Source organism: Mesoplodon mirus, assembly GCF_964341445.2.
Source record: "Mesoplodon mirus genome assembly, chromosome: 15".
In the NCBI taxonomy this organism is placed as follows: Eukaryota; Metazoa; Chordata; class Mammalia; order Artiodactyla; family Ziphiidae; genus Mesoplodon; species Mesoplodon mirus.
In genome coordinates, this window is record NC_138991.1 from 22,091,804 (window position 1) to 22,116,671 (window position 24,868).

A 24,868-nucleotide genomic window follows, 5' to 3' on the forward strand; every position below is an offset into this window, starting at 1 on the left:
CTAGGACCGTCCATGGATTTTTCCCTCTTGGAAAGAAATCACTGCCTATTCGGCCTCCTCCTCATGAGGACCCGGTGCGGGGGTGTTTGAGAGTGCCCTGTCAGATACGGGGTAAGCACGAACCTTCTCCACAGACCAACCCTTTGAGCGGTTCTGGCCTCTCACCTCTTTTCCTGGACAACTCGTGGAGAGTCTACAGGGGGACGCCTCACAGCTTCTTCCGAAGCTAACCTCTGCCAATCCCCGCCCCACACTGCTAGTGGCCGCCCTCTAGGGCAGGGCAGGGAGCTGAGCCCCTGGGCCTGATCCCCACCCCCTTGCCACGTGACCTTGCTCTCGTCTGCTCATTCTTCTCCAGGCACCGCCCCCCAACGCCCGCCCCCATTTCCCCATCTGTTCACCTAGGAGGGGCTGGCCCAGGAAGTCCTTAACGTTTCCAAAGCCATCTTCTGTGAAATATCAGTGAACTTTATCCTTGTTATTTCAGTCTTAAAGGTATTGGTTGAAAGAAAGTATGTTAAGACAAGCAAGCATTTAATCAAAGGGTTTTTTTCATTAAAGAATAAACTTTACATCTCTGGGGTGCAGAAGTGTCAAGAATCTTAGAGTCAAAGCAGACTTGGGAGGGTCTCTGAGGGAGGAAGACAAACATAGCCCTTCCTTGGTTCCCTGTTGCTTGTGGTCCTGACTCAGCTTGGCCGTCAAAGCCCTGCACCACCACCCTTGAGGGTGGGGGCTTGATCTTTGTCCCTTGACCAGGCACAGTACCTCCCTGACCAGGCCTGGCATAGAACCTGCTGGTTGGCTGGCCAGGGGCGTGGATGGGTGGAAGGCTCAGTCAGTCAATCTCCAGACTCCCTAAGGAGTGAAGTGGCCCTCATTCTCGTAGAAGTGAGGGAATTCAGTTTGCCTCCCAAGTCTCCCCTTGGCAACTCTGAAGTGGCAGTATTTTCCAGCCTCTAAGCTCACATTTTACACACAGACATCACAGACACTAATATGTCACCAAAGATACGTGAGAAGAACCTTGTAAAAGGCTCTATAGCCTGGTATCCTTCCTGTGGCAACAGGTGGCTGTGAATCCCCTCCCCTCCCTGGGCCTCAGTTTCCCCATGTGTACAATGAAGCAGTTGGACTAGATAATCCCTGAGTTCCTTTCTAGCTCTAGCATCACCCTCCGATGCCCTGGTACCCAGAACAGTAATTGGACAAGGGGCATGGTGACCCCAGGATCTGGGTCCGTCCGCATCTTGGAGCATGGTGGAATCGATGGCTGCAGCCCCCTGGAAGCTGACCGTGGCAGGAACGGGCTGAGAGATTTTTTGGCTGACGGTGAAATGTCCTGGCAGAGTCTATGCAGGTAGGTTGATGCAGGTGAGGGGAGGGGTTGGGCTGTCCCTCCCTTGTGGTCCCCGAGTAACATTTCCTTGCAGAGTCAGAAGCTTCCAGCACTGTTTGTTGGGCGCCAGCTAGATTCAGCCACTCATATTGGCAAAGTGGGTGAACCGTCTTTCCGCACACTGTCCTGGCAGGGCTTGCAGAAAGACTTTCTGCTGCCACCCCTTAAATGCTTCCCTGCATTTCATTGTTATTGTGTCTAGAATCATACCTTCCTATAGCCTTTTGGTTCCCTGTCCAGGTGGCATATTCTCTGAGGATGTTGTGGTCCTGATGCCATAATCAGCCAGGAACAACTTAGCTCATTGTCAGAGCCACAAGGGGAGGACTTGTCCAAAGTTGGAACTCTGACTATTGAAAGAAAAATAATCCATTTTCAACCTCACCTCAGAGCACACCCCCAAATTCAAAAACTTTTGATCAGAAAGGAGACAGAAACCCATTAAAAACCAGAGAGAAAAAAAAAAGAGAGAGAAAAGGAATTTGATATTTAAAGTGTCTGAAAGGGGGAGCCCCTCTAAGCTAAAAAGCAACAAAATGCAAGAACGCAAAGACCAACCAATTTGAATACATCAAAACTAAGTATTTCCAAAGTCAAACAATATCACAAGCAGAACCAAAAGGCAGAGTGGGTAAACTATTTGCAGATCCATACTGTGTAAAAGATCACACACAAAACCTTAACAGTAAAAATGCAACAGGTAGGTATGTAATTCATATAAACAGTTTACAGAAGAAGAAATAGAACTGACAAAATTTTCTGAAAAAATATTGAATTTCACTAATAACAGAAGATCAAAGATAAAAAACAAAAAAGAAGCACTAGTTTTCACCAACAAATTAGGGGAAAAAAGTTTAAGAATACTCAATGCTGGTGAGGATACAGTGGAAGAGGCGCTAAGTGCAAAGGGGAATGTGAATTGGTGTAACTTTTTGGAAAGTAATATGATAGTCAAAGAGAGGAGAGAGATGAAAGTTTCAAGAAAGGGCAAATGGCCTATATATTTATACAACATTTATTGAGTGTCTACTTTGTGTCAGGCATGGTGCTGGGTGTTAAAATGTGAAGATAAATAAGATATATTGTCTGCTCTTGGGCACACAGTCAAAGAGGTAGAAAAACACACAGATTCTAAAATGATATGTAGTAAGAAGGCCAGAGATATGCTTGGGACACATGCAAAGCATGGAGCAGCTGGGGTGGGTGGTACAAGTGTGAAGCTTTATGGGAGTATCCAGGGAGTTTCCTAGAAGAGGTGCCTGGATGAGTAGGAGTTATTCAGGTAGAGGGCAGAGACAGAAGTGAGAGGCGTCATGGATGAACTCATAGACAGGGTTGCCAAAGTGTGAAATAAGAGGCAGGGGATGGAGAAGGCGGGACCAGATCACCTAGTGCCATGACTGTCTAGTTGAAGAGTTTGGTCTTTTTCCTCTTGACAACAGGGAGTCACTGAAGCATTTTGAGTGGGCAGGTGCCATGGTAAGATTTCTGTTTTAAGATGATGACTCTGGTTACTTGGAGACATTTGGAGGTGTGAGAACCAGTGAGGAGATTATTGCTTTGGTCCAGGTAGAGAGGGCAAGGCCTGAATTAGGGTGGGGGCCAAGAGGATGAAGAGAAGGTAAAGTTAGGAGAAGCTGCTGACTGACTGTTGCTGGGGTCAAAGAAAGAGAGTCAAGGATGCCTCCCCTGTTTGTGTCTTGGGCGGATAGGAGAATACCCAGGAGAAAGAGCAGGCTTGGGGGGCTAGAAGAGGATCGTTGAGCTCAGTTTTGGACAAGTTGAATGAAAGGTGGGCATCCAGGTGGAGACGGCCTGTGAGGAGCTAAGAGAGAGCTTGGATCCCAGCAGAGATTTGAATGAAAGATTTGGGTTGTGACTGGTGGCAGTTGTGGCCATGGACTTTTGTGAGCTGCCCTAGGAGAATGTGGCAGCTGAGAAGAGAAAGGGGGTCTAAGACGGAGAACGTCTCCCCCACTTAAGGGTGGGCAGAGAGAAAGAAAAGCCCACAAAGGCAAAAGAGAAAGCAGAAAGATATAGAAAAAGCACCTGGAGCCTGTGTTGGCATGGAAACCCAGGGATGTGGAGCGTTTCCAAGAGAGAATAATCAGCCGACAAAAGAGAAAAGCCAGTTAAGTAAGGACTGAGGGCCCACTGGATGGAGCAATTAGGGGCCCCTTAGATCCTCACAGGAGCAGTTCCTGTGAGAGATGGGTCAGAAGCCCCCACGAGGTGGGGAGAGGAAAGTGAAAGGAGGAGGGAAAGCAGGCAGCATGGCACCTGTCCTGGGGAGTTTGGAATATGGGGGAGAAGCTGCTAGGGCTGTGATTTGGGTCAGGATGAAATTCTGGGCTGGGCTGAGAGGAAACAAGGATAGACATGATGGAAAAGAGGTTGAAAGGGCTGTTGTCACCTAAAGTCCTCTTGTCTGTATAAATCAGAGGCAAGATCAAAGGGCATGGGTGGTAAGGAGGAAAAATGGCTATTGGTGACCTTGACTAGAGCTGTTGTCAAGTGAGAAAGTCTACATGCCAGTTTGGAGCTCACAGAGGAAGTGTGGACATCTCCCTAGGGGGTAGATGGAGAACTAGGAGAAGGTGCGGAGCTCATGGAGCAGGGCCAGACTCTGAGCTGTGACTGACACTTCAGGGATGGATGCAGGAAGAGGATGCTGCTGAGGAGACTGAGCAGCAGTGGCCGGAGGAGAGGACCGAAAAAGTGGGGGCCCTAGAAGCCCAGGGAGGAGAGAGTTTCCAGAGGTCAGGGTGGCCATTTATGTGCCAGATGCACAGAAGTCAGGGGAGGTGAGAGCATCCCGTGGACGTGGTCTTTGGGGACCCCTGCCATAGCAACTTCGGGGGAGAAGCCCAACTGGGTGGGGGTGATCTGGAGACTGGCTGAGAAAGCAGGAGGGAAAAGGGAGACCTGAGAGGACAGAAGTTTCTAGAAGGTGCTGTTTCTTACACACTGACATTTGGAGGGAGGAGGGCTATGCGAGGACAGAAGAGCAGGGACAGGTAACGAACGGGGCCCCCGGAGCAGTGGGATTAAGTGTATAGGTGAAGGGATTAGTTGTGTTCGTGGAAAGGGGAAAAATTAAATCATGTACATTTTACCAAGTAACCTGATCTCTGTGTTTTTCTGGAGGTGGTTTTTCTGCCCTCCCAGTACTGACTACAGCTCTAATTAGCAGTAGTTTCATCCTGCCTGATGTCTGGGGCTGTGTCTTATTCATTTTTGTACCTTTCGGTACCTAGCAACAGGCAGCGAGCTAGGTAGAGACAGAATAATTATTTTCTGCTTGAAATCAAATGTCTGAAATGGAGGTTCAGAATTTTTTAACCACAAAGATTTCGTGACAAATACCAAGGAATTAACAAAGAGGGAAATAAGAGTCAAGCTGTCTGTATGTGAGGCTGTCTGGGTCTCAGGAAATGCACTCTTCACTCTGGTGTGGGCACAGCTCTTTATAGTTTTTATGGTGAGGTTGTGACCATTGTCTCATCTGGTCATGGCAAACCCACTCTCCTTCCCCTAGTGAGGCGGACAGCTACCTTTAGTCCCATTTCACAGGTTAGGAAGCTGAGACCCAGAGAGGCAGGATAGAGGGAAGGGATGATGGGCATTGAAGTCGGTGGGGATAGGGCACAGTCTTGAATGCTTCATTCAGGGTCTTCACCACCACTACCTGGTGGTATCTCCTAGACATCGAGTAATTCTATTTTTTCCAATGTTTTTCCAAAGAGGGAGCCTTGGTCTAACTGGCTGAGCTCGAGCCTCATGCCATCCTCTGACAGGACTGGGGTGGTGAGAGGCAAGACCTGAAGGAGAGGCCTCTGTGGCTTCTGTGTGAGAGGGCATCCCATGTCCCACCACAGCCATGTAAAATAGGGAACAGGAAGTCTCCCTAAACAAGCATTGTTAGGGTGGAATAAGGGATGCTAGAAAGCCCAACCACCGCCCCCGCCCCCAGACATCCATTATAGGAAGTAACCAGGCAGAGGCAGGGAGACCTGTTAGGAGGCCAGGGTCCAGATAAGAGAGGGAGAGCCCTGAACTAGACCAGTAGATATGGAAATAGATCCAAAACTTGGAGATAAAAACCAGAAATGATGGATCATTAGCTATTAGGGGGAGAGAGAGGGTGAAGACAAAGACTCCCATGTGTCTTGGGTAGACGGTGGAGAGACCTCTGGGAAGGGGACCACAGCATGGGGAGCCAGTTTGAGGGGCAAGACAGTGGTCTCAGATACAGCCAAGGGGTCAGGGTCATAGCCAAGTGGAGCCCAGCAGGCACTTGGATCAAGGGTCTGGGGCTCAGGAAGAGATGCTACTGGAAGTACTGACCCAGGGCCATGACCGCTCGAGTAATGGGAACCCGGAGAATGAGTGAGATCACCAGAGAATGGGGCAGGGCCCAGGGCAGAATCATGAGTTACAGTGACATTTGAAGAACCAATCAAGGTGTGGGTAGGCGACAAAGGAGAAAGAAAAGGAAAGGCCTGAGGCGTGCGACAACCAACCAGAAGAGTGGGTTGCCATGGAAACCAAGGTAGTGAAGAGTTTCAAGGAGAAAGTGATCAACACTGTCAAATGCAGCAGAGAATTCCAGTAAGATAAAGACAGGATTTTTTTCTTTAGATTTGATGATGAGTAAGCTTTTGATGACCTTAATAAGAGCATTTTGGAGGAGTGATGGGGCATAAGCTTAAATAATGTTGAGATGTGAGGGAGAGGTGAATCTGTCGCCGAGAGTCCTTTGAGGAATCTGGAAAGAAGACTTGGAGATGTGAAGGACAGGGGTGGGAGAGTTGAGCGTAGGAAAGACAGGAGCAAGTTCACAGGCAGATGTCAACGCTCAAACGTGACGTGTTGTTTAGTGACAACAAAAGTTTATTCATTCTACATATTCTAGTTTACCACCTATTTTGTGCCTGGCATTGTGCCTAGCACTGTGGATTCTGTGGTGAATGAGTTATAATAGGCAGATTTCCTGTTCTCATGGAGCTCGTGTGGTAGTAGGGGAGAAAGACGTGAATCAGATAATCGCACACATAAATGTGTAACTTTTGACAGGCACTCCAAAAGAAAGGTACCAAGTGCTGGAGGGTGCACAACAAGGGGACCTGCCCTAGGCCAACTCCAGGAGGCTTCCCTGAGGAGGTGACACTTGAACCAAGTTAAGGAGACAGAGTTAACTGGACAGAACAAATTGGAGAAGAGCATTCGGGGCAGAGGGAACAGTGTGTGCAAAGCGAGGTGCTGTGAGACCAGAGAGGCAGGCAGTGCTGGCTGGGCAGAGTTTTAGAGGCCAGGGCTGAGCTCCTGTGTCCATCCTGAGAGTGAGGGACGCGTGCCTGAGGCCTGCCCTAGTATTTCCTGTGATCTGAGACTCTGGCTGGTCCATGGAGAAGTCATTAGAGGAATCACGGATAGAGTTAGGTAGACCAGTTAGGGAGCTTCTGTCTGGACACAACACATTCTGGTCAGTCTTGGTGCTGGATGGATTGAAGAGGGGGAGGGAGAGGGGGAGGTATTCCAGAAATCCCCTGAGTTTCTGGCTTGCCTTACTGGTGACGTGGCAGTGCTTTTCTACAAAGAAACTAGGCCTGTGAGGCAGACCCCAAGTCTGGTGGTAGACAGCTGAGGCACCCAAGCTGGGACATGGGGAGGAGGTGGCTGAATGCATGGACCTGGAACACAGAGTGAGACCGGTTCAGAACTCCTGAGGGGTCCTGAGTGGAAATGTGAATTGAAGTGGTATCAGGTTTCTGGAGCATTCTGAGGGGATGAGGGAGGCTGAGGAAGAAGAAGCCAGGCACCAACAACTGGGGCCTGTAAAAGGAAAGAACGACCCTCCTAAGGTACAGAAAAGAAGGGGCCAGAGAGGTCTTTCAGCAGAAAGATGGAGTGGTCATCAGTGGGTATGTGCAGAAAGGTCAGGGGTCAAGGGCACATCCACAAGCCCCTTTGATGTGCAACTGCACAATCACCATAGTGCCCCTGGAATTGGGCAGCCAGGGGTCCCTGCTGATTGCCACCCCCAGGGCCCATGGGAGACCTCTGGGGACCTTAATGGAGGCAGCTTGCACCGGGGGTGATTCAGGAGAGGAAGGAGAGAGGCAGCAAAGTCTAGGCCCTTTAAATTAAATTTTAGTCTTCAAGGAAAGAGCAGTGCTGGCATATGAATATTCTGAGGGAAGGGAGCCTGAGTAATGGAGTGATTAAGGATGGAGACAATTAGTGAAATGAGTTCCCACAGGGGTTGGGTTCAAGTGTGGTGATGGATAAATTAGTTTGGGGCAATAATGTGTATTTGACTGAATGGGGCAAAATTTAGTTATTTACCTTTTAGAGGGTAACTTGATCTCCATGTTCTTTTGGGAGCTTTTATCTGACCTATGTACCAACTACAGCTCTAATTAGCACCATTTTTATCCTGTCTCATGGCTGGGATCCTGTCTTCTTATTTTTTGTGTTTCTCAGCACCTAGCAACAGGCAGTAAGCTCTTTGGGTGCTGAATCAATATTATCTGCCTTAGAATAAAACATCTGAAGTCAACATTCACACTTTTTGACCAGGAAGAATCTGTAACGATTCTCCGGAATTATGATGCAGGAAAGAATTGGGGTATTAAGTCATGGTGGCAGGGGTTTGCATGGGTGGGTAGGTGGAGAAAAAGTAGAGAAGTCGGCTCTCCTCATCCTTATAAGCTCTGTGCCATTTATGCATGTTCACATTCATCATCTCATGTGAACTTCACCTTCCCCCACAAGCAACAGAGCATCACCCTACATCATAGAGGAGGGAACAGAAAGTGGAGAAGCAAGTGCCTTTCTGACATAGAGCACAAGTAGCAGGAGCTGGATTCAACCTCAGTCCATCCAGGATCACAGTCCTTCTTGCCAGGACCAAGTTGAGCTGAGAGGAAGAGGAAGAGGGGTCTGTGAGGTCCAGGTGGAGACGCTCCGCAGGCACGTGCGGAAGCTTGGAGCTATGGTCCGACTGGACGCAGGCTATCAAAGCATCATATCAAACTGCGGTGATAACATCTGCAGTGTTAGCACCAGAGCAGGAGCACTCTTGTCTAAGAAACCCCCCCCCCCATGAAGGATACATACATTCTGTATTTACATTGAAGCCCTCTGTAGTTTTTTAAAATGTTTTTCTTTAACCCATCTGAAACGGATTTCCGTGTATGGTGTGGCATAGAGATCTAATTTGATCTTTTTTCCAAATGGATAACCAGTTGGCTAAGCATCATTTATTGTCCCAACACTATCTTTTCTCCCAGTTCCCTATGTCTACCCTCTGTTCAGGTCTGTTGATCTGTTTGTCTACTTCTGGGCCAATACCAGATTTTAAGGAGCAAAAGCTTGATCTTACTACCCAGTAAGTTAAGCACCCCTCCCTTCCTTGCCCTTTATTCTTTTTTAAAATTACCTTGGTCGTATTGCACATTTACTTTTTCATATATGCTTTAGAATCAGCTTGTCAAAGTTCCATGAAAAAAATCCTGTGGGAATTTTGTGTGGGATTTCATTGAAGGGAGAAATAACATCTTTAGGATATCAGTTCTTCCCATCCGTGAACACGGTATCTGTCTCCATTTAATCAAAGTCTTATTTGTTTGGTTTGATTTTTAATGCCTTTTAATAAAGGTTGGTCGCTTTTGTCATAAAGGTTTTTCACATTTCTTATTAGGTTTATTCCTGAGTACCTTATCAGTTCTGCTTCTGTGAGTGTAAAAGGTTTTTCTTTTTTCTTTTGGCTTTCCAAATTTTAATCAATTTACTAATGACGATGCTTCATTCACAGACACACACTCGGGGTAAATGTGCTTTGCCCCTGGGCACACAAATGAGAGCACAGCACACGTATAAAGTAGAACTAATTGGCTGGAAATGAATTAGAATTTTTGAATTAAAATTTAATTATACAAGTAATACATGAATACATTTTCCTTTAAATAAAATTAGAGTATTACAGGTAAAGAAGTCTCTACTGAACACCCCCCCACCCTTAGATCCCTCTCCCCCTCCTGAGGTAGCTGCTCTTAGCCTTTTGCTGTTCATCCAAAATGTTTTCCAATGCCCATTGAAACACATCTTCTGTTCTCTTTTCGTGTGTTTGTTTGCACAGACATGATGTGTACAAGCTGGAGGTGTTGCTCTCAGCTTAGTGCACCCTGTGGGACTCCTGGTGTAGCCGACGTGCCCTGCCGAAGTGTTCCTTGCAGCTGGCGACTGGTGGCCTTAGGATTACACCATGTTTGATTTTCTTGTTTCCTACTGATTGACTATTAAAATGTTTCCAGTGTCGTTCCATTAAGACAAACCTGTAAGAGCATCTTACAATTGTTCATTTTGCACATGTACAAGTATTTCTCTGGGATAGATACTTAGAAATGGAACTGATGGGTCACAGGGTATTCATATCTTAAATTCTAATAGAAATTTCTAAAGTGTTCTCCAAATTGCCTTCTAATGTAATCTCCTGCTAGCAGCGTGTGTGTGTCCATTTCCCCAGACCATGTCCAAGTTTTCCATTTTTAACCAGTCTGATGAGTGAGAAATAGTATCTTGCTTTAGTTGGCATTTTTCTGAATTACCTGCAAGACTGAAGTCTTCATGTGTTTACTGTCCATTTTCATTTCCTCCTCTGGATTGCTTGTGCATATCCTTTGCCTGTTTCTTTTTTTTTTTTTAAGCTTTTTTTTGTCTTTTTGCTATTGATTTTTAAGAGTTCTTTATTTGAATATTAATACTTCGTCATGTATATCGCAGATGTTTTCTACATTGTGATTTGTGTCATTTAATTGTGTAGTATCCTTTTGTCTTAGAGAAATTTTAACTTTGATATGATCAAATTTATCAATCTTACTTTTGGGCCATTTTTACAGTCTTATTTAAGAAAGTATTCCCTGTATCAAGGTCATAAGTATTTACTGTATTTCCTTCTCTAAAATTTATAGTTTCTGTATATATACATATTTAAGCCCTTATACTATATACAAAAAATAAATTCCATATGCACAAATCTTAGGATCTAACTTTAATTCCTCCCCATTCCCCCCAAATGGATAGGTAATTGTCCCAACACTATTTATGGAATAATATATCATTTCTCCACTGATTTAAAACTGCTGCCCCTGCCTGACACTAAATTCCAATGCAGGTCTGTGTCAGAGCTCTTCCTGGTCCACTGATCTATTTGTCTACTCCTGAGCTTGATAATATGCTTTGCTAACTGGCAGGACAAATCCCACCCTCTCTGTTGTTTTTGTAAAATTGCCTTGATCATCTTTGCATATTTGTCCCACCACATGAATTTTAAAATAGCCTGTCAAGTTTCAGGAAAAATTCTGCTGGGATTTTAATTGGGATCACATTGAGTTTTAGGTAAGTTTGAAGAAAATTGGCACCTTTATCATATTTGAGTCTTCTGCCAATGCTCGTTGCTATTATCTCTCAGTTCCGGTCACTCTCATGTCTTTCAGGGAAGTTTTATGGTTTTCTCTAAAGTCTTGCATATTTCTTGATAAATTTATTCCTAGGTTTATTACAGGTTTTGTTGTCAACTGTGAATAGGGTCTCCTCTCCCTTTATTTGTTTGGCCCTTGTTTTTCCATATTTCATTTCAACCTGTTTACCGATCAGTGGGCTTGACTTGCAGACACACATGCAAAGTGAACATTCTTCCTCCGGGTGCACAAATATGCAAGCACCACCAAACACACAGAGCCGGCATAATTGGCTGAAAACAAATTAGAATCTTTTCAGATTATACTTTAATTAACGAAGTAAAGCATGAATACATTTTCCTTTTGAAAGTAGAACAATATGAATGTAACTAAAGTTTCCTTTGGTCACCTGAGATCCTGGTGCCTTCCCCCTCCACAGAGGTGGCCACTGTTCAGAGTGTTATGTTTTGCCTTCCATAGTAAATATATAGATAGTATTTATGGAGGTATTTTGAATAAATTATACCATGTCATAGGTTTTAAACTGTATCCTGTGTTTTTCACTTAATCTTATATTTTGGGATCTACCCATGACCGTGATGTAGCAGCTCTTCATGCTTTTTAACAGCCGTACAGTATAGTACTCCTTCCCGTGACTGTACCATGTTTCCCCTTCTCTGACATCCATAGACCCTGAGGGGTTCCTCCCCTCCACCCCCTATAATGAAGAATGCTGCCGGTAACATCTTGGCACCTGCCTGCTCCAGAAATGTTTCTATAGGGTAGGTACTGAGAGTGGAACTCTGGTCTCTATGGTGTCCACTGTTTTAGTTTCAGTAGACACAGCCCAGGTTGTCTTCTGAAGTTGCAGTGCCAGTTTAAGCTCCTTCCACAAGTAAATGTAAATCTTCCTTTTTCCAGACCATTGCCAGCTTTTAAAGGTTATGGATCTGATGGATGAAAGAAAGCGGTTTCTTCTTGGTTTCATTTGTGTTTTCCTGGTCACGCTGTGGTCTCCTCCTGGGCATCCTGGCCATTTATATTTCTTCACATTGGGATCATCTGTGCATCTCCTTTGTCCATCTTTCTTCTGTGTTGTTTTTTTCTTATTGATTTACGGGATTTCTTTATGTATTTTTTATATTAATTCCCTGTCTACTCTATGCATTGCACATAATTCTCTACCATTCTGACCCCTGTCATTTTAGCTATGTTGTATCTTTCATTACAGAACTTTTCATTTCTTTGTCAAATTTAGGATCTTATCTTGCCTTAAGAAGGCCCTCCTGGGGACTTCCCTGGTGGTCCAGTGGTTAAGTCTCCACGCTCCCAATGCAGGGGGCCTGGGTTCGATCCCTGGTTAGGGAGCTAGATTCCACATGCATGCCTCAACTAAGAGCCCGCATGCCACAACTAAGAGTCCGCATGCCACAACTAAAGATCCCATGTGCCGCAACTAAGACCCAATGCAGCCAAATAAATAAAATATTTTTTTAAAAAAGAAGTCCCTCGGGCTTCCCTGGTGGCGCAGTGGTTGGGAGTCCACCTGCCGATGCAGGGGACACGGGTTCGTGTCCCGGTCTGGGAAGATCCCACATGCCGCGGAGCGGCTGGGCCCGTGAGCCATGGCCGCTGGGCCTGCGTGTCTGGAGCCTGTGCTCCGCGGCAGGAGAGGCCACAGCAGTGAGGGGTCCGCGTACCGCGAAAAAAAAAAAAAAAAAAAAAAGTCCCTCCCTGTACTAAGATCACAACCATTTTTCCTGTATTTTTTCTAAAGCTTTCGTAGTTTTCTTTCTTGCATATATATTTTACATTATTTTACTATTTTCACATTTAAGTCTTTACTGCATATGAAGCTAATTTTAAGTGTGATATCAGTGCTTTATTTTAATAAATTTCAAAACTGATAACCAATTTTTTCAATACCGTTTATTGGATAATCTGTCATTTCTTCAGTAATTTAAAATTGCTACCTCTGCCTGACACTAAATTCCAATGTGGGTCTATGTCAGAGCTCGTTCTGGTCCACTGATCTATTTGTCTACTCCTGAGCTTGGTAATATGCTTTGCTAACTGGCAGGACAAATCCCACCCTCTCTGTTGTTTTTGTAAAATTGCCTTGATCATCCTTGCATATTTGTCCCACCACATGAATTTTAAAATAGCCTGTCAAGTTTCAGGAAAAATTCTGCTGGGATTTTAATTGGGATCACATTGAGTTTTAGGTAAGTTTGAAGAAAATTGGCACCTTTATCATATTTGAGTCTTCTGCCAATGCTCGTTGCTATTATCTCTCAGTTCCGGTCACTCTCATGTCTTTCAGGGAAGTTTTATGGTTTTCTCTAAAGTCTTGCATATTTCTTGATAAATTTATTCCTAGGTTTATTACAGGTTTTGTTGTCAGCTGTGAATAGGGTCTCCTCTCCCTTTATTTGTTTGGCCCTTGTTTTTCCATATTTCATTTCAACCTGTTTACCGATCAGTGGGCTTGACTTGCAGACACACACGCAAAGTGAACATTCTTCCTCCGGGTGCACAAATATGCAAGCACCACCAAACACACAGAGCCGGCATAATTGGCTGAAAACAAATTAGAATCTTTTCAGATTATACTTTAATTAACGAAGTAAAGCATGAATACATTTTCCTTTTGAAAGTAGGACAATATGAATGTAACTAAAGTTTCCTTTGGCCACCCTCTGAAATCCTAGTTTCCCTCCCTCCCCCACAGTTTTATGTGTCTCCTTCCATAGAAATGTAAGTATCGATGGAGGTATTTTGAATGAATCATCCCACTCTATAGAGATTTTACTGTAAGCTGTGTTTTTTCACTCCATCTTATATTTCTAAGATACCCTGACACAAATAGCTCTTGGCAGTTCCTTTTAGTAGCTGTGTTATATTCATTCCCATGAATGTGCTACCTTTTTCCTTCCTAAGATCCATGGACATTTAGCTGCATCCTTTTCTTTGCTCCATCATAAGCAGCGCCACAAAAAACAGCCTTACACGTGCCTCTTCTGTAATGTGTCTCTAGGGTAGTGATTGAGAAGTGGAATTTGTGTTCTCAGGGTTTCCACATTTTTAGTTTTAGACGTTACCAAAGTGTCCTCCATAATTTCTGTACCATTTAAACTTCTAGCCAGAGGGTATGGGAGGACTCCCCACACAATAAGTGATTGTTTTAAATGTTTGCCAATTTGCTGGGTGAAAAATTGAATCATTTTTTAAAGTTTATACATAACTGTTTGCTAGTGAGATTTTCATATGTGTTTTAGGCATTTGTATTTTCTCTTTTCTGAATGATCTGTTCATTTTTGCTCATTTAAAAAATTAGGTTGTTTGTCCTTATCTTATTGATTTTTGAGTTTCCTAATACAATCTGGATATTAATCTTTTGTGTGTGTGTGTGTGTGTGTATATATATATATATATATTCATATATATATATATATGGCAAATGTTTTCTTCCAGCTTTGTCTGTTGCCTTCAAATTTTGTAGGGGCTTTTTTGTTAGACAGAAGTTATCAATTTTGACATAATCAAATTTATCCATCTTTTCCTTTATTCCTTGTATTTATATATCATGTTTAAGCCTTTCTTACTCCTAATACTCTATTCCTTTCTAGTAATTTTGTTTTATTTGGATCTTTTTTTTTTTTTTTTTTTTTGCAGTACGTGGGCCTCTCACTGTTGTGGCCTCTCCCGTTGCGGAGCACAGGCTCCGGACGCGCAGGCTCAGCGTCCATGGCTCACGGGCCCAGCCGCTCCGCAGCATGTGGGATCTTCCCAGACTGGGGCACGAACCCGTGTCCCCTGCATTAGCAGGCGGACTCTCAACCACTGCGCCACCAGGGGAGCCCTATTTGGGTCTTTAATGCAGCTGGAATATATGTTTATGACTGAAATGAGATATGATCTAACCTTTCTGCAAACATACAGCTGATTATTGCAACATGACAGACTGTCTAGTTCCTTCTCTCTCCATTGATCTGAAGTGAAACTCCCTCATATACTGAATTGCCATGTCTAGGTAGGTCTGAGGCGCTGGTTCTCTTTCACCAGTCTATATATTTCTGTCTGCATCAGACTGTTTTATCCACTCTAGCTTGCGACCACCTTTTGATATCTGTTAAGTAAAATGCTCCATTTCATTGTGCTTCCTGTTCACTTAACTCAGCTAACTATTACTGCACGTTAACTCCTCCACATGAATTTTAAAACCTGCTTGTCAAGTTCGGTGAATTTAAAGATTAATTTGGGGAAAATCAACATCAGTACAATCCTGAGTCTTTCAATCCATGAACACAGCATAGCCCTGCACTCATTCTGATCATCATGTCTGCCCTTTAGTCCCATTTTATGGTTTTCTCCATAACGAACCTACCAATTTCCTGCTGGGTTTATTCCTATAGTTTTTATTGTTGTTGTGAATGAGTTCTCTCTGCACCCCATTTTGTTTTTCTTTTGCTTGCTACATTTTTTTTTTAATCCACTAATCACTGTACTTCATTCATAGACACACACAAAGTAAACGTTCTTCCTTCCTGGACACAGACGTGCAAGCACTGCCAAACACACAGAGATGGCATAATTGGCTGAAAATGAATGGGAATTTTTTCAAATTAAAGTTTAATGACATAAGCGCAACATGAATATATTCTCCTTTTTAAGAAACAGAACATTGCAGATGAATCTAAAGTCCCTTTTGGCCACCCACTGCCATCCCATTTCCTTCTTACCCAGAGGTTGCTACTGTAATGGGCCCAATGTACACTTTTCTAGACTCTCTAAAAATTTGTAAATACATAGGTAGGTACCCACAGGAAGTTACACGGTATAGTTGTCTCAAGTAATGAGAATTTTATCTTTTCCTTTTCACTTTTCATTGATACTCAATTTTTGTATTGACCTGGATTTTATTATGGTTACAGAACAGAATATCAGTATCATCATCCATCACGATGTGATGACCAGTGACTCTGTAGCCAAACCATAGGCAGATGTGAAAGTAAAGATGTAGAAGCTGGGAGATAGCAGTGGAAGGAAGGGGTCAGAGGACTGACAGGGACGGTAATGGGAGGCCCAGGAGCGTCTGTGGACACACAGTGGAGTCAGGAGTGAAGGGGCAAGTAGGTTTCTTAAAATTAAAAAGATAACCAACAGAGGTACTTGACAACTGTGGTGGGAGAAGCAGGGATGGAGGGGAGTCGTTTCCAAGTGACCCAAAGCCTAATCTGCCACATGGGACATCAGTGGGTCTTATGAACTATTTAGAAATAGGGTATCATAGATGCTGGTCAGAAAACTCTCATGACCCGATTTTGACTAGGATCTTGTGGACATTGTCAGGCAGCTTCAAGGAAGCACTTTCCTCCCTAGTTAAAGGGATGCATCTGGAGAGCTTTATTGGTCCTGCCCCTTCCTTTCTGCCTAGGTGCTGTTGGGTAAAAACGTGATACTTGGAGCTCTGACAGCCATCTTGTGACCAGGAGGGGAAGGCCAGGAGATGCAACTCTGTGCTGACTCAGTTCGGACACCTGGCACCACTGACTTCTGGACTTTCTTTGAAATAAATAAAATGGTCTTACTGTTTAAGCCACTCTCGGGTGTTTTGTTAGATGCTGGTGAAAGCATCCTTCCTAATGCAAGGGATCTAATTGTTTCCTAGAGCTGAGAGGTGACCTCGAGGAACAGATCACATACTCTGGGGTGAGAGTTTGGGGATGGGGAGAAGGCAGAGAAGGCTGCTCTTCTATCCTCTTGGATTTTTTTTTTTTTTAACAATTGTGTATGTATTACGTGGAAAGAAACAGAAGACTTGTTTTAAAACAGTTCTGATAAGAAGTGTATCAAGATGTGAACAGTGGTTGCCTCTGGGTACTTTGGGTACTTAGCAATTTTCTAAGATGTCCACAAATTATTTTTGCAATTAAAAAAATGCAAAGACCCAAGTTCTTAGGAGATAAAACACGAGAGAGGTAAGTTTTCGGGGGTTTTTTTGTTTTCTTTTTTTAATAAATTTATTTATTTTATTTATTTTTGGCTGCACTGGGTCTTCGTTGCTGCTCACGGGCTTCCTCTAGTTGCGGCAAGCATGGGCTACTTTTCATTGCAGTGGGCAGGCCTCTCATTGCAGTGGCTTCTCTTGTTGTGGAGCACAGGCTCTAGGCACGCGGGCTTCAGTAGTTGTGGCGTGCGGGCTCAGTAGTTGCGGCTCAGGGACTCCAGAGCACAGGCTCAGCAGCTGTGGTGCATGGGCCCAGCTGCTCCGCAGCATGTGGGATCTTCCCGGACCGGGGCACGAACCCGTGTCCCCTGCATTGGCAGGCGGGCTCTCAACCACTGCGCCACCAGGGAAGCCCAAGAGAGGTAAGTTTTGATATAGGAAAGGGAAGGGCCCAGAGTTTAGAAGAGACTGCCCAGGTGAAATCCTAGATAAAGACTTGGATTCAAAAGACTTGAGAGCTGCGAGATTGGGGGGAGATGAGGGGAGCAGGCAGAGTAGGTGTGGATTTCATCTCTCACCTGATCCCCGTGAGGCCAGCAGCCTCCATGGGATACACCAAGGACAGAAATGAGTTCAGCATGTGTGGGGCACACAGGTTTGGGGCCTGGATGCAACACGAGGGAGAGCAGTGACCTGTGTGTCATGCTGAGGAATTTGGGCTTTTATCCCAAGGGTAGTGAGGAGCCAGTGAACGTGCTTAAGCAGAGAGACCGATGTGATCACGTTTTCATTTAGTCATGTTTCTTTGCCAGTGGAAAAGAAACTCACACCATCTCAGACAGAAACAGAACTTGATTGGCTTCTGTAGCCAAACCATAGGCAGGCTAGTTGGGCGTCCAGGTCCCCTGAAGCCAGAGACTTTACTTTCAGACCCTTGCTCTCCCATCTCCATGTCTCCATGTCTCGCCGCATGCCAGCCCCACCCTCCCAGACCTGCTTCTCCACATGCTGGCATTCATGGCTACCGATGTTTTCCATTCCTCAGGTTCGTGACCAAAAGAGCCCGAGGTGAGAGTGCAGGAATTTGGTTAAGAGGCAATCAGTGATGGCCAATAAGGTGGGTAATGTAATAAGAAGGTGAACTTTGTTCAAAACGGGACAGCAAAATGATTTTCCAGGAGAGTTTGCATTGGTCTAGGTAAAGAAAACAATAAATAAGTCCTGTCACCCCTCTGGCTGCCTGCAGAAAAGGGTTTGAAGGGGCCCCCCACAAGCCTGGAGGCAGGGAGAACATCTAAGAGGCCACCACAGCTGTCCAGGTGAGAAGGGAAGCAGTGCCGAGCTAAACAACGCGGCACGTGGCGAGGAGGTGGATTGAAGAGACGATTAGAAGTAGAAATAGGAGCCCCGGGGCCAACCAAGCATGAGAGAGGAGAGAAGATGAAAAGTTGAAGATGGCCCCAGTTTGCTGGCCCAGAAACTGCCACAAACAGATACAGCTGTATTGCCAAAATACAGTTTATTTCTCCATGACTCAAGGTCACTCTTACCCCCCTCCTTTTCTGTTCAGTAGCACAAACTTAGTCGGTTTGAGGTAAATGCAGTCACATCTGGACGTTCCCTGGGTCTCTCTTAAGTAGATTCTTGGTCCACTTTCAGCTTCTCCACTTTCCACCACTGCTTCCCTTCTCCTTAAGGGTGGTCCATGTTCTGGGCTCTCCTATTTTGTCCTGGTCCCAGGGTGTACATCTGATTCTGGATCCCAGGCTCTATCTACTGCCATCCACTGAACCAAGACGTCCCCACCGAACCCTTGCCCTGACCACAACGCACTTCCAAGTCCACCAGCTACACTCACGCTGTACCCTATACCCTCATCACGATCACCTTGCTACAGGGACACAGAGGACTGTGGAGGACACCCCCAGGCCCATCTGTCAAACACCTGCTCCCATCAAGGCTGTCAGCCTCTCCAGCCCTTGCTGGGAGGTGTTGGTCTCCTGGCAAACACCATGAGGAACCAGGCAATATCCCCTTCTGCTCTGGGATAGCCCCAAATTTCTTTCGGGAGATCTAGCATCTACTGTTAGTTCTGTCTCCATGTGATTCCCCTCCTCCCTCTAGCTGGTCAAACTTCTATCCCTTGCAGGCAGAAAGACAGCTTCTGCATTCTTCCCTATTTCCTGTTCATGACATCAATTTCAAGTTCTGAGTCTCTTGGGTTCTTTTCTCTTTACAAAAGATCAGTGACCACAACCAAACACCTTGTCTCTGTTGTAGGTTTCAAGAGACTATTTGAAATCACTGACTGTTTTTCTCATTGCCTTCATGCTGTAACAACCCAAATCCTCCCCCAAAGCTCTGACTGAATGGAGAGAGAGTAACCATGGTAGCTAGTCTCCAAAGATGGCCACCATCAATTCCTGCCCTCCCTGTATGCACATACTACTCCTCACATCAAGAGGTAGAGTCTATATACTTTCCCTCCCTGTGAATCTGGGCTGCCACTAGTGTTTCCTTGGCCGATAGAACATAGGGCCAATAACAGAAAAGACATTCTGGGACTTGGGAGACTAGGTCATTGGGAGCCTTGTAGCTTCCGCACAGGCCTCTTGAAACACTTGGTCTTGGGACATTCCCTCTTGCAACCCAGCTGCCATGTTGTGAGAAGTCCAACCCCTATGGTGAATCCACATGTGAGCACTCCGATCAACAGCCCCGGCTGCCAGCTGTGTGAATGAGCCATCTTGCACAGTAAGCCCAGTTGAGCCTTCGATGACTCAAGCCCCAGCTGCCTTCTGACCACAACTGCATGAATAACTTTAAGCAAGAACCACCCAGCTGAGCCCTGTCAACACCCAGAACCATGAGAAATAATAAATTGTGTTTTCAAGTCACTAAAGTTTGGACCTGTTTGTTACGCATTAAAACAGTGACAGGCTATATACACTACCAAACGTAAGGTAGATAGATAGTGGGAAGCAGCCGCAGAGCACAGGGAGATCAGCTCGGTGCTTTGTGACCGCCTGGAGGGGTGGGATGGGGAGGGTGGGAGGGAGGGAGATGCATGAGGGAAGGGATGTGGGAACAGATGTATATGTATGACTGATTCACTTTGTTATAAAGCAGAAACTAATAAAAATAAATAAATAAAAAAAATTAAAAAAAAAAAACAAAAAACAGTGACAGGCAAGGAAGTGAGGGTGGTGGGGGTGGGAAACACATTGAGAAACATACAGAATAGTGTCCTACTACACAGCATGTAAGTGGACCATTATAACACAGTATGGTAAGTGCAATAATGAAACACAGATACGTACAGAACTTTCCAGAGCAGGTGACCACTGGTCTGATTTCTTAAAGATGAGTAGGAATAAGCAAAGTAGAAGGGACTGGAAGGACATTCCAAGCAAAGGAAGCAGCACAAGCTAAGCCCCAGAAGTGAGGCGAAGCAAGAATGAGCTTCAGGGCATTTGGTATTCCTGGAATACTAGAGAAGAAAGATGGAATGAGAAGAGTGGATTGCAGACGTGGACAGAGATCAGACCCTTCAGGGCCTTGGCTGCCCTCCGCATCAAGGAGTTTGGACACCATCCTGCAGTCAGTGGATGCTATTTTTTACACTAGCGATATGTTCGGATTTGTGGTGTGGGAAAATCACTGTGGGAGCCAGTGTGAAGGCTAGATTTGGAAAGTGATGGTCTCTGGGTAGGGAGATCAATTAAGAGACTCTGGTTATGGTCCAGGTAAGATAGGATGAGACCTGACCTGGAGCAACGGCAAGAGGGATGGACGGAACTCAAAAACCTTTAGAAAATAAAGTCAAATGCATGGTGATTTTTGGCTGTTGGGATGAAAGAACCAAGGGTGATTCCGATGTGTCTTGGGTGGGGCCCTTAGTGGATGGCGGGGAGGTGCTTGGGAGGGGAAGCACAGCATGGGGGGCAGTTTGAGGGGGCTCAGTCTCAGGTAGAGCTGGGCTGGGGGCACTGCCATGTGGGCCCCAGCAGGCAGCTGGATCCCAGTCCAGGAAGAGATTTGACTGGAGGGGCTGACCCAGGGACAGAGGGTAACAGGAACTCTAGGAGTGAGTAAGATCGCCAGGGAGAGAATGGGAGAGGACCCAGGGCACAATTGTGAGTTATGGTGACATTTGAGGGGCTGACTGACGTGTGGGCGGTCGACAAAGGAGAGAGAGAAGGAAGGACCTGAGGGATGAGATAAACAACTAGGAGAGGGGGTTGCCAAGGCAACCAAGGTAGTGAAGAGTTTCAAGGAGAAAGTAATCAACACTCTGATATGGCCCAAATCTCAGAAAAATAAGAAGCAAAGCCCTTTGAATTTAGCAATCAGGGGGCTATTATGAACCTCAGCAAGTACTGTTTTGGGGGGTGAAGGGGTAAAAGCTAGTTTACAGGGGCAATGGAGTGAATGGGTGGAGGAGACGCAGACCTCTCCTGAGACTGGATGACTAGGGGAGGAGTTGGGTGGCAGCAAGAAAAATGCGAGTGATCAACGGAGGATTTTTGAAAATGAGAGACCCTAGAATTTTCTCTTCTTGAAAAAGGGCATCAGCAGAGAGGGAGAGGATGAAAAGAGGAATGATTTATGAGCTGGGATCCATCTTCTGAACCCAGCTGAAAGGAAACAAGTGGGCATGATTGGAGATGCCTCGAGGGAGGAGAGGGAACCATGGAGAAGACTCCCTGTGATGCCCTTTCTGATCCTGAAAAACTTGATGGCAAGGTTGTTTACACTGTCAAATTCTGCAGGGTGGTTAAGACTGATAACAAAGGGAAAAGGTGCATTGAACTGAGTGGCTAGAGGGTCATTTGGTGACTGTTCTGGATACTCTTCACTGACTCCTCCAGAGCCATTCCCTTTTTGCATCCTGTTCCGTGCCCTGGATGACCAACCTTTATACCACCCATGCTTTCTACCCTCTGGTTTCTAGTTGCGTTTAACCAATGGAGGAACCAGTGGGAGAGTCGAGGGGGAAGGAGAGTGAGGTTCTCCTGGCTGCCTTCCTATGGGCTGTGGGTTGGCAGTGACTACCATCCTTTACTCATGGCCACAGGTGGGGTCCTTTTCTTAAAGCCACAGCTTTCTCTCCAGGTTCTGAAATCCCACACCCTTCTCTCCTCTCTTCAGGCCTAGAGGTACTGATGGCTTCCAACTGTTGCTCATCTCTGGGTCCTTTGTCATCTCTTGGAACCCTTCATCCTGCCACACTTTGTGAATAGTCCTTTCATTAAAATAATTTCAGTTGGGCTTCCCTGGTGGCGCAGTAGTTGAGAGTCCACCTGCCGATGCAGGGGACACGGGTTCGTGTCCCGATCCAGGAAGATCCCACATGCCGCAGAGCAGCTAGGCCCGTGAGCCATGGCCGCTGAGCCTGTGCGTCCGGAGCCTGTGCTCCGCAACGGGAGAGGCCACAACAGTGAGAGGCCCACGTACCGCAAAAATAAATAAATAAATAAAAATAATTTCAGTTAAATCCTTTGGGTGCACCACCCTACCAGAATCTTGACTGAATCAGTGGTTCATCTAAGCACTGGAACAGATGCTTGGGAAGGTACACAATGCTGAGCAAAGACAGACATTGTCTCTCCCCACATGGAACTGCCAGTCCAGCGAGGAAGCCAGATATTAATCAAGACAATAAAGAAATCCCTAATTTTAAACTCTGATAGGTGCCATGGAGAAATCTTCCTAGATCAGAGAAGTAACATTTGATCAGAGGAGTGGACGTTAACTAGAAATGAGAAGAGCTTTGCATATAAGGATACAGCATGTGTGAAGCCCTGTGCTAGGAGGGTGGTACGTTCCAGAAACCGGAGGCCATCATGGCTGCAGCACTTATCGGGAAGAACGATTTTGACACAAGTGACAGAAAACCCAACTCAAAAATGCTTAAACAATAAGAGATTTATTATCACACATAATGAGGAGTCCCAAGGGAGGCAGCTCTAATGTCATCAAGGACCCAGTTTCTGTCCATCTTTCAGTTCTCCCATCCTCTGCTTATGGGCTCCTGTCCCCATGGTCACAGGATGGCTGCAGCCACTCCAGGCATTGTATCCACCATACCAACATCCAGAGATGGATGAAAGAAAGTGGTTCTTCCTTAAATTGATACTTCTTTTTGAGGACTAATAAACCCTTCCCAGAAGACTCTACCACCACCAACTCTTATTGATTAGATTTGCACCACATGCCCACTCAGAAGCCAGTCACTGACAAGAGGAATAGGCCTGCCCTTTGTGACTCTCATAGATCAATCTATGTCACCTGGAGTGGTTTCTGTTAGCAAGAACCAAAGAGAAATGACTGTCAGGTAGGAACAATGTCAGAGAGCGAGGGACCGTGGTGTATGGTGAAGCTGGAGATATCAAAGTCGATCTTTCTCGAAGAGCCATTGAATGATTTCAAGTAGGAGGTGGGCATGACAAAGGTGTGTATTCTTAAAGGACCCCTCTGGCTGCTCTGTGAAGATTGGATCACTGGAAGGAAGGGTGGATTAGAGGAGACCGATTAGCAGGCAACTGCAGTGGATCAAATGAGAGATGATGGCTTGGACTAAGCTACTGGTGATCATGATGGAACCAGTTAGGAGGTAAGATCCACCGGCCTCACGACGGGATGTCTCAGGTGAAGTGGGAGGAGATTCTAGGTGACTGCCAAGTGTCTACTACCGTAGCGGCATTGTAATTCTCCAAAATAGGTGGACTTCCCTGGTGGCGCAGTGGTTGGGAATATGCCTGTCAACGAAGGGCACACCAGTTCGATCCCTGCTCTGGGAAGATCCCACATGCCGTGGAGCAACTAAGCCCGTGCGCCGCAAATACTGAGCCTGCGCTCTAAAGCCCATGAGACGCAACTACTGAAGCCTGCACGCCTGGAGCCTGTGCTCCACAACAAGAGAGGCCACCGCAGTGAGAAGCCCCTGCGCCACAACGAAGAGTGACCCCCGCTCGCCGCACCTAAAGAAAGCCCGCACGCAGCAACAAAGAACCAATGCTGCCCAAAAAATCTTTTTTTAATTAAAAATTAATTAATTAATTTTTTAAAAAAGTAGGAAACAGCAAATGAGGATAACTGGGGGGAAGAAGGATTAGGAATTTGAACTAAAAAGGGGTAATCAAGTGATTCAAAACAGACCAGGAGTTTCGTTTCGGTCACAGGGTTGAGATGTCTGAGATGCTGGTAGATATTTGGCTCTCGGGTTCTGGAGCTCAGGATAGAGCTCTGCATTGCACATGGGAGGGTAGTCATTAAAGAGAAGGATGGATGTGTTGGTCTAGAGCTCAAAGGAGAATTGGACTGGACAGTCAGTTTGGAGAATCAGCTCCCAGGAGGTCTCCAAAGCATTAGGTATGCATGAGATTGAGGGGAAATGTACTCAGTGAAAGAGAAGACCAAGCCCTGGACAACATTGACATTGGATGGGGCAGGTCTGGACATGGAAGTGGAGTGTAAGAAAGAGAAGATAAGGAAAGATGGGCTTCAGAAGCCAATGAAGGAGAGTTTCCAGGACAGAGTAGCCACTGGTGGGCCAGGTACACAGACATCGGGGGAGGTGAGGGCACGCCCTGGACCTGGACTTTGGAGACCTCTGCCACCACGACTTTGGGGGAGGAGGCAAAGCCCAGCTGGGTGGAGGATGATCTGGAGACTGGCTGAGAAAGCAGGAGGGAAAAGAGGGACGGGGGTGGGGTGGGAAAGAAGGTTCTAGAAGGTGCTGTTTCTTTCAAGTTGACATTTGGAGAGAGGAGGGCTGTATGAGCCTGAGTTTGAAAAGCAGGGACAGGTAAAAGGGGTCCCAGAGCAGTGGGATTAAGTGTATAGGTGAAGGGATTAGTTGTGTTTGTGGAAAGGGGCAAATTAAATCATGTACATATTACCAAGTAACCTGATCTCCATGTTTTTCTGGAGGCTTTGTCTCTGCCCTCTGAGTAGTACTACAGCTCTAATTAGCAGTGGTTTCATCCTGCCTCATGTCTGGGGCCATGTCTTTATTCGTTTTTTTTTAGCCTTTTGGTACTTAGCAACAGG